The sequence below is a fragment of the Podarcis muralis genome, chromosome Z, assembly GCF_964188315.1.
Source record: "Podarcis muralis chromosome Z, rPodMur119.hap1.1, whole genome shotgun sequence".
NCBI classification, from domain to species: Eukaryota; Metazoa; Chordata; class Lepidosauria; order Squamata; family Lacertidae; genus Podarcis; species Podarcis muralis.
The window spans coordinates 37,929,644-37,940,807 of record NC_135673.1 but is presented as its reverse complement, the minus strand read 5'-3'; positions in this window follow the sequence as shown (position 1 = coordinate 37,940,807).

The following is an 11,164-nucleotide window of genomic DNA, read 5'->3' as shown; positions in this document are numbered from 1 at the left end:
GTTGCCACACTCCAGACCTCTCATGGAAGAAGCACATGATAAAGTGCCTCAGAAAAAATGATCTCAGGCTGTGGGTAGCTTCCTCTGGAAAGAGGTGACCCATGAAATATTGTGGTCCTGAGCTGTTTTAAGGCTCTATAAGTAAAAACCAGCACTTTGAGTTGGGCCTGGAAACTAGCTGATAGCCAGTGTAGTAGGACCAGGATAGGTGTAATATGCTCAAACTGTCTTGTCCCTTGTCCATATGGAGGAGATGACTGCACAAAAGTTGTCTGTGTCTCCTTGCCTAGGATTTTCTCTGTTTCCTCTTCCAGTATTGACTATGACTAAGCTCCTCATTATACTAGGATTCAATTATCAGCATTATCTCATACCGATTAATTTTTAGTTCAGGCTGACATTTCATAATATGAAGTGGGGCGGGGGAAGAATTCTCCCTTTCTTCATGCTTTTTTTTTCAAAAGCACACTTAAAAATTGTTACTGTAATAAGCAGCAAACTTGGCTCCTTCATAGCAGCTATCTGATTTTTTTTCTTTTCCTGACAGGAAAGCTCTCGCCACCCCCTTGTGCGCACACCCCTTTTAAAGCCCGTCAGTGAAAAATGACAACAGGCAGGAATGAGAATTTGTTTTCATTTGATGGGGACTTCCCGTTGCTGAATTGTGGACGCTGTACAATAATCAACAAACTTGCAGCAAAGTCCAGTGGGCTTTGCCAAATCCCTTTTACTCTTCAAGTTCTTGTTTACGTGCCAGCTATAGGTAGCTTTGATCAATGTCAAAACACGAAAACAATAAAGCAGAAGGAAATATATGGCCAAATACCTGAAGGCGGCACAGAGGAAATACCACGGGTGCAGTTGAGATAATTTATTGACTACGGGAGGTGGAGGAGGGAAAAAGAAAGAAACCTGATGATGTAAACAACTGCTGAGATGGATTGAGTCTGTGGGATTAATTTGTGGAATCTTCAGGTTGATTGACTGCCAGTTTTGAGTTTAGCAGAGGACACCTGTATATTGATGAGCCGTGGCAACAGACTCCATGGCAAAACTTTAGTAGGCACATATATAGTAGTGGGGCAGTGCAAAATTATGTGGGTCAGGAATTTGGATGGGCAAGAAATTTGATTCAGTTTGCATTTAAATACTGATATATTTAATTTACCCATTTCCTAAATGAAATGCAAACCAAAACACACCCATCCTTCAAAATATGAAGTTCTCTGAATTTTGCAATGCAGTTTTCCAGCCGAGTAATGTGTAAAAATGCACATACAAGAGTAAAGTGCACATATAAATGCATATATTAGTGAAAATAATGTACATGAATGCATTATGTTGGGGTAATGATTTTGCAAACGTGTACATATTGAGGAAATTTTTCTATAAGAATTTGTACAATTGGAGAAATTTGCAGAAAATATTGATGAATTTTCATGATGACATTTATGTATTCTTTTAGATGCAGATTGATATGGAAATGTGGGGAACTGGAAAAATGAGAAACTGAGAAAAATTGAAATTGACAGATTTGCCCATTGTTGGTCAGGGCTATTGTTATTTCATTTACAGCCCATCTTCCCTCCAGGGAGCTCAATGTGATATACCTTGTTGTCTCCCTTCTCATCTGAGTCTTCACCGCAAGCCTATGTAGCCTATGATAGAAGTCACCCAGTGAACTTCATGGCTGAAGGGTGAGCTGAATCCTGGCCTCCTACCATGTTCCTTGCTTGGGCACAGTAGTGCTCAACCAATTTCCAATATGGCTCTAGTCCTACTTACTTTTGGATCCCTGTTCAGCTGGTTCCCTAATAGATTTCCCTCCAGAGGTCAATGTCCCTTCCTAGAGTGAAAAAGGGATTGTGAGAGCCAACTCGCAGAATGGGACAAAGATAGAGTGAGCTGTGAATAGCGCAGCAGGAGCCGGTCTTCCAGTTGCTCAGCCCATTGAGGAAGCCTCACCTGGAGCAATCTGCAAGGCCCAGAGAAAACCATGTGACCTGCTCAAGATTATTGCAATTCAGAGCCTTCCCAGCTGGGATGTCAGGGACAGGCAGGAGTCTGGGGAGGAGGGGGATGCGTGGGCAGAGGGAGCGGGGGGTAGGAGGATGGTCAAAAGGAAGGGGCCAGAGATTTGTGGGTTTCTGTGCCACCTGTGAGGCAGGTGCTGAAACTGGTGGTACAAGGGAGTCACAAGGAAGAGACCAGGCAGTCAGAGATTGGGGGGCGGGAGGGGAGAAGGTGCGATAAGAATTGCAGGGAATATCCCCACCCCGCCCCTCTCCAGTCTCCATGCACAAGGAGGGACTTAAACAGATGGGAGCAACGGGAGCTGCCGCACAGGAGAAGTTGCTGGTTGCTTGTGCATGCTGTGTCAGAAGAGGCAGTTTGAGAAAGCTGAAAAGGGAGTGTTCATGCTGCTGCTCCAACTGTCTGGGTTGGAGCACAGAGCTGTAGAGACAGATTGCCTTTGCATTTAGTCAGCAGGGGTGGTACGTATAAACCTTGCACCTTAGGAGCTGATATAACCAAATGCTTTGCCAATAAAGAAATAAACTTCCAAAGGCCTGTCCTCATTGGGCTGGGTGTGCTCAGGACAGGATTTGGCTGATCTCTTTTCTGTACACTTCTTTGGTCAACCTTGAGTCCTCTCCCTTTATGAAATGACCTACTGACACTGCTCATGAGGGTCAGCTACTGAGGGTTCAGGTGCCATGAGATACAAAGCTTCTACTAGAATGAGATACAGAGCTACTACTACTACTACATTTCTCTGAAGTGGGATACTACCTACTATCTATAGGATGAGGAATTGGATACAGGCTGTACACCATGCTGAAGTTCATTCAAGATTTGGTTGTGCAGAAATCCCTTGAGACTTGAAGTTTATTTTTAAAAATAGCAGTGAAGAAATTTCCTGCAGTCTTGGTGGGGGATGTATGAAGGATATTGGCATTCTGGCTATGTGATTGTCTTATGAAGCAATTGAAATAGTGGTGATACAATGGAGTTATGAAAATGTATGCAATTTTGCTTAGAAAATTAATATTTGCAAGAAATTTCCATGAAAACATTGCATTGTAGCATGAGTTATGTAACTAATCTGCAAGTTTCTGTATACACTTTCCATTAATATACACATTTTGGTGTGCATTCTTTGGTTGGAGACTGCATTGCAGAATTCAGAGATGTGAATTGTGAAAGAGGCTATGCTTCGGTTTGCCAGTTGATTTACTTAGTGCAAATCTGTATAAGTCTCCATTAAAATATGAACCACACAAATGTCTCCCTCATCCCTAGTCAGTTCCACATCTCCTTGGCAGGCTTATTAAAATAAAGTTTCTGTGTTGTTGTTTTCATTTATATGCCACTTCTGAGTTCTCTTTCTTCTGGAAAAACCCACAATCGCATGAAAAGTTATAATGGCCAAGGACCTTGTAAGTTAAAGGCGGTGACAGAAATCATGAACATTGATGACAATAATGGAGTTTTATGAAAATGGGAATGAAAGGGAAACTGTTAATGAAGAAGTCCACTATCTATGGAATTACAGAAACAACTATAGATTGTGATTGTATGTTTAACTTTTCACCTTCTCCTCCTCATCTACTTTAGAATGGTGAGCACAAGAGGCACTATAGGAAAGCTGATAGACATATTGTGCTAAGGAATTTGAAAGGTTGCACCTATGAAACAGCCCTCCCCCCCAAATGTCCGTTATTCCCTGGAAGCAGCACAGGTAGTACCATGGATTTCCCCTCGGTGAGGGGACCCAACATTTAGGCTGCAAACCTTTGCACAGTTATGCAGAACTCAGTGGGATTTACTTCTGAAAAATATGTGCATCATAATGGACTGAACAAGTATTTGTGATGTTAGCAGCTACTATACACCAATCCCTCCTACACCTGCATCTCAAAACTATTTGCATGACTTGTCACCAATCCATTTTACACCAGGGAAAATAGCAAGAATCACATAGTTTACTTGCTTATTTTATTAAACAAATTATAAACCATTTCACAGCATAAAGCCATTGAAGTGGTGAACAGGGTAAACAAAGTTGTGTGTCTATCAAGAGAATCAGCAACCATTATGTATCTTATGTATCTCTCACTTCTGTGTGGTTGTTTTGTTGGTAATGAAGTAAAAACTAGAAGATGAGTGTGAAGATTTTATGATTACTTTTTGAATCTGGAGTCTTTCTTCTGTTTGCTTTTATTATACAGTGAGGGGACATCTTTCTTAAAGTATCACCTCAAGGAGATGAATTGTTTAATTCTAAATGGAGTTGCAAAGAGTAGAGGGAAAGAAAGCTTTTTTTGGGGGGGAGGGGCACACCTGTTTCTATAACTTGGTTGTTCCACCCAAACATGGCTTTTGTAGAGGTGTCAAAGTGGCAAATTTATTAGGGTAAACACAATAGCAAATACAAGTTGACCCCGAACCGACTTTTCGCAGTTTTCATTGATTGCATAAATGGGTTTGAGAGATTTGATTTTCAAGCAAAATACCCATTTAGCAATCAAGCTGTCACTAGTTGTCCATGCAGGAAATGAAACTCAATGTCAGATCGGCCCTCAGGGAGCTATAAGAAACGACTTTAATATGCTGATTCGGCTGGAGAAAAGCCATATATTAATATGAGGAATTCGAATTCCTACTTACACATATAGAAAGCAGATAGATAAGAACAGACAAATCTAAAGAGTGTGATAGCCCTGAAAACTCTGCCCCTGTGAGTCTAATTTGGACCACCAGGCCATTTCTAGCAAATTCTACCCACCTGCCAATCATATGACAGAAATTTGACATCACCTGGAATGTAGTCTCCTCTCTAAAGGTAGGAGTCATATCTACTGCATCACCTACAACACTGCCTGCCAGGAATGCTGTTTTCCAAAAGTTGCCTAGGTGGGAATGTGACCTTTGAACTGAAAAAGAGCAAGAGGAAATGGTCACAGGTAAAGCATAATGTCTATCATCTACCATTACATATATTCCAAATATATTTTGAGGTCTGGCCTTGGAGATGAGAAGCAGGTTCTTTGGTATTCACTATATTATACTATATCTATACCTTGTCCTGAACCTTGAGGAAAGGGCAAGATGCACAGGATTGTGTAGTGGCAGCGTATTCAGCAGAAAGATTTCAAATTATTTTATACTGCAGCTGTGCAAAGGGTATGCAATTGACACTCTGACAAAGCCTTTATTCATAAGAGGCGTATCTCCAAATGCAGCAGCCCAGGAGAAGATGAAAGGAAACTGTACAATAAAGAAAAAGGCACAAATAATTAAAATAGCAATGTAGGTATCACCTGCGGTGATAACAGACCAGTTTGGTAGCCAAGCTCAGGCCCTGTCAGCCAAGAAGCTTCAAAATCGGTTTAACAAAGTTCTTTGGCAGATGAAAGAGAAGATTTGAAAGAGAGCCCTGCAAATGTCCTTAAAATGAGAAAATAAAAGGTGACGAATCATTGTGGTTGAGCGAAAGCAGCAAGAATTTAAAGACTAATGGAGGAGAAAGGCACTGTGTTAGCAACCACTCTTTAGCAAGAGAAAGCAAACATCCTCATTTGTGCATAGAGAGGAACAGGTAGTGTTTAAGTGCATTAAAGATAGGATTATGGGCAGGGCTGGATTAAGAGCTTTAGAGAACCCAAGCATTGGAAAGATTATGTTGCTGCCCATTCCCAATGTGCAATTCAAAATAAAAACAATTTTGCAATTTTGCAGCCCTGGACTTCTGGAATAGCTTTTGGGTGGTAACTTGATGGGGCAGATTGTCATTGGATTCTGCAGGAGCGTTTGGGATTCTTGTTATTGCATGGTGCAATAGTAAAATTATGAAATGTCAGAATTTCTTGCAATTAAAAACAAAACAAAACATGGTGGGAAATAAAAATAGGCCATTATTTCAAAATTCTCCTTATATCAGATTTCACCAAAAGCTAAGATCATCAGCTAAGCCTCACCCACCCATCGCAGGAAAGAATGATGTGAAAATGATGAGCCAAACAACAGAGAGACTAGTTTTTACACAATTTAACCATTGTATATATATATTTTAAAATCACACACAAACATCACACCTGCAAAAACCTGCCAAGTACACTGGCAGAGAAGAACCAGTTCTGGTACAATTACAGACCAAAAGTGAGCCATTCCACTGATCCGTAACCACTACACAAACATAATTTTTGGCTAGTGATATAGCTGAACCTACGGACGCGGATGGCGCTGTGGTCTAAACCACTGAGCCTAGGGCTTGCCAATCAGAAGGTTGGCAGTTCAAATCCCCATGACGGGGTGAGCTCCCGTTGTTCGGTCCCAGCTCCTGCCTACCTAGCAGTTCGAAAGCACACCAAAGTGCAAGTAGATAAATAGGTATCACTCTGGCGGGAAGGTAAACGGCGTTTCCATGTGCTGCTCTGGTTTGCCAGAAGCAGTTTAGTCATGCTGGCCACATGACCTGGAAGCTGTCTGTGGACAAACGCCGGCTCCCTCAGCCAGTAAAGTGAGATGAGCACCGCAACCCCAGAGTCGTCCGTGACTGGACCTAACTGTCAGGGGTACCTTTACCTGTATAGCTGAACCCAAGATTTCCATACATGAAAATATATGTTTCAGGGGGACCATAATGCAAATTAAGCATTACAACCTCAGAATTCTTCCCTGGCCCAGATGTTACTCCAAGCTGAAGTATGTTCCTGTGATTTTCTGATGTATGCAATTTGTGATTCACTTATCCAAACCCAGCCCCATCAGCTATGCATCACAGCCCACCAGGGGCTGTTTCTTTTTCATTCATTCTTGAAATATGAAATCTTGCAAAGCATCTCATGTATGGCTTGTGGGCTTTGTTCAGTTTGGTGTCTCTCTGGTCTGGTTTGAAGGCAAACTTAAACTGCTACTGTGATTATACATTTTCTCACCCCATACCAGTTAACATATTATGAGTGACAGAAACATACCGGGGAAAAAGATCTGTCATTTGCAAGAAGAAAATGTCTAATGTCTCTCTAATGCATCAAGAAAGGTGGGTATATTTTCAGCATCCCAGCTCCCACCTGAGAGGACTTAAGGAGACGTTTCATACACTTTCTATATATTGGAATATATTTGACTGTTATCATGTTCTTTCTTGTTAATGTCCTTGTAACAAATGTTACATATTTATTCTTGTTCATGCTTTGAAAGTCCATTTAACTTTTGAATGAAGGGAAGAACACTTAGAGGAGCAGTCAGAGATGACATAATATTGTTAAAAAGCTATCATTTCTTCAGACCCATCTGGTGCTACTGCGGCAGCAATGTGCTGCAAGCTAATAAAATTGCTGTAAGAGATAGGGGAAACCAGCATTGGGAAGTAACTTTCTTTCTTTCCCCTGCCTTTTAAAAGTCTTTCTGCATTTGTTTTATAGTCAGAATTAATTTTTCCCTGTGTCACCAGAACCACCGTTTAAAGCAACTTATTGAAAAATATATGTGTCAACTGTGTGGACTGGCATAGATTAAAGAATCTCCTGGATAAGAGAGTTGTGCAGCAAACCATGCTCGACCTTAAATCCCAAACAAGAACTGTGGTTTGCAAAGTGTCTTCTGGGGAGTACTGAGTTTCATTTTATGTCCCACATTCATGCAACCTGTTTCTAGCCTCCATCCAGACAGGAAAGAAACCCAATCACAATTAAGCAACACAATCAAGGCAGGCAAAAGCACTTGAGCTGTGAAGCATGGCCAATGTGGAATGTGACCTAGAGAGAGGGAATGCAGCCTGGGGACAGTTGATTGGACCAAATAATTCTGCACCTCTGCCCCAGTACTGCATTTCCTTCCACATTCCTCACCAGATCACAGTGTCTTGCTATGTGCTATTAGTCTTTTTTCAAAGAAGAGCAGGTCATTAAGATACATTAACATGGAATCTATTATTTGGCACACTGGCAAGTTGATAGTTACTTCATTCAAATTATATAATCAAGAAACTTTAATGCTTAACAAAACTGAAAAGGTTTTTCTCTCCCTCCCTCCCTCCCTCTCAGTATTGTCACAGCCCAGGCCAGCCGGAAAATGGTCAGCTGCATTACAGACAAATCACACCACACTCATTTTATTTATTTATTTTGCAAGAAACCATTTTGTTTCAGTTATGTCATTAACTGAGGTGAACTTGAAACCCAGCGGTTAGCCGAAATGACAGGGAAGATTTTCCTCGTGTCTTAATTGTGGAGGCCAGTCGCGCTGATGGCTAAGGAGGATTAGCAAAATCGTGCCCAGAACAGACAGCCTTTGTTTTCACAGTGCCAATGCATATGGGTTTCGATTGAGCCAATGTGTCTTAATGCATGTGTGCATGAATCGCTTTCGGCACCCCGTCGCTTCAATCATTGCTGTACAGGCACAACGCGCCACACGAGACTTCCTCCTGCTGTCATGTGGCTGCATCGCCTCCTGTAATCTTAAATAGCCACCTGAGCTCCATGTGATAGACATTTTATCTCATCACTGATTCAGTCCTTGCCCTTTTCAGAGGCGGCATTGTCAGATTTATCCAGAACTGCTGTATGAATCAAGATTTCAGATGGAAAATTCTATCTGGCATTCATGACTAATTTCTCTTCCACCTCCTTTCCCCCCCTCTTGAGCCTCCCTGATTATTTATAACCCATGTGGCAGTGATGTCAGAGATGCAGCAAATGGGGAGGTAGGCATGGAAACAACTCTTCAAGTATGTTTCTATATATTTATACATCAATCACAGCGTTTAGACAGCTGGTATAGTTTAGTGTAGTGGTTAGAGTGTTGGACTAGGACCTGGGTGACCTTGGGCCAGTCACTACCTCTCAGTGTGGTGTTGTGGACTAAATGAGCAGGGGCACTGCTCCTTGGTGAAAACAAAGGGGGGATATAAATGCAATAAATGATAATAAAGTAATAATTTATGAGCGTCGTTTTCATTACACCAGTGAAAGAGGCAAAGGCAAAGGACCCCCCTGGATGGTTAAGTCCAGTCAAAAGCGACTATCGGCTTAAAGCACTCATCTCGCTTCAGGCCGTGGGAGCTGGCATTTGTCCACAGACAGCTTTCCAGGTCATGTGGCCAGTATGACTAAATCGCTACTGGTGCACAGGGGACCGTGATGAGTGCCAGAGTGCACGGAAATGCCATTTACCTTCCCTCCACAGCGGTACCTATTTATCTACTTGCACTGGTGTGCTTTCGAACTGCTAGGTTGGCAGGAGCTGGGAAAGAGCAACAGGAGCTCACCCCATCATGCAGATTTGAACTGCCGACCTTCCAGTCAACAAGCCCAAGAGGCTCAGTGGTTTAGACCACTGCTACAGGGACGCAGGTGGTGCTGTGGTCTAAAACACTGGGTTTCTTGGGCTTGTCGATTGGGAGGTCTCCGGTTCGAATCTGTGTGATGGAGTGAGCTCCCATTGCTCTGTCTCAGATCCTGCCAACATCAGTGATATCATTACATCATGTCTGCAAGCAGTGATGCAGCAGTAGATTTTGAAGCACAGGCATGGCAGAGTATGAACTTTAGAGGAATAGAGGGGATGGTGAAGGTTTAAAGGGAGGACGTTGGCCAGATATGGGGGAAGGGCAAGGGGGTAGGGAGTGTTGACAAGAGAAGTAAGCAGGGATGGCCTCCATTTACAATAAAGGAATAAATGCTCCACATGTTTCCTAAGAAATGCTCGGCTGCTGAAACACTGGAATAAAAGAATCGGTGAACTTTCCCTTCAAAATTATATGAAGGGCTTTGTACTTTGTATGCCAGTTTCACCGTTTCTTTCACCTGGTGCAGGTATTTTATTTTCAGGATAAACAGAACTCTCTTTTTGCACCTACACACACCACTTTCAATTGTTCTCCAAGACGTGGAGGAAAAAGGAAAATGGGACATTCTGGGATCAAATCAGAAACTGGGATGGCTTCTGTAACTCCAGGCATGTCCTTGGAAAATGGGGACACTTGGAGCACCTGTACGTTGATGAAGGCTTATATCTCCTGTAACTGGGACCCTAGCCCCTGAAGGCATCCATTTTGGGCATGTCAATTTCTTACCTGCTCTCCACATCTAAAACACTTCTGCTTAGAAAAACAAATAAAACAATTACAAGCAAAACTGAACAGCATAGATTCAGCAACCACAACAACCTGAAGTCAGTTTGAGCTTTAACATAAAAAAGAAAAGGATATTTACTCACCTGTAATGCAAATTTTCACTTATAATTAAAATGCAGAATATATTGCAAAGGGATGTTATCACTTCAACTACTAACATGAAGTAGGAACCCCATCAAAGGAAACAAGTATCCAGCCTCTGTGTGATCGTTGCTCCTATTCTTTGACTTCCTCTGTGCTAATCTGACACAAACATAAAAGCCTTTTATCACATCAATCTCTTGCCAAAGCACTGGGGGTCTGTAAGTTATCTTGGGGCTCCAGCAGATGATGTCATTGTTCATGCTCTGACAGAAGTCCCAGAGTTATGGTCTTTCTCTACAACACCTCTGTCTGTAAGGTAGGCCAGTCTTCTTATTTATGCTGTCATTTTCAAAAGGGGCCTGAGGCTGAACTAACAGAATATTGCTAGATTAAAGTAATAATAATAATAATAATAATAATAATAATAATAATAATAATAATAATAGTAATAGTAATAATAATAATTTATTATTTATACCCTGCCCATCTGGCTGAGTTTCCCCAGCCAGCCACTCTGGGCGGCTCCCAATTGAGTGTTAAACACGATACAGCATTAAATAGTAAAAACTTCCCTGAATAGGGCTGCCTTCAGATGTCTTTTAAAGATAGGATAGCTGCTTATTTTCTTCACATCTGAAGGGAGGGCATTCCACAAGGCGGGCGCCACTACCGAGAAGGCCCTCTGCCTGGTTCCCTGTAACCTCACTTCTCGCAATGAGGGAACCGCCAGAAGGCCCTTGGCGCTGGATCTCAGTGTCTGGGCTAAACGATGGGGAATGTTGAATCTGAACTGTGTTGATGAGGTGGGATTTGAGCTAGACAGAGTGGTGGAGCTGCGTGTTCCAGCACTGGGAGCGGCGCACATCCGGGGGCATGGCACATGTATCCCAGGGGGCATGGCGGGCCACCCGCGGGTGATATGGCGCACATCCCAGG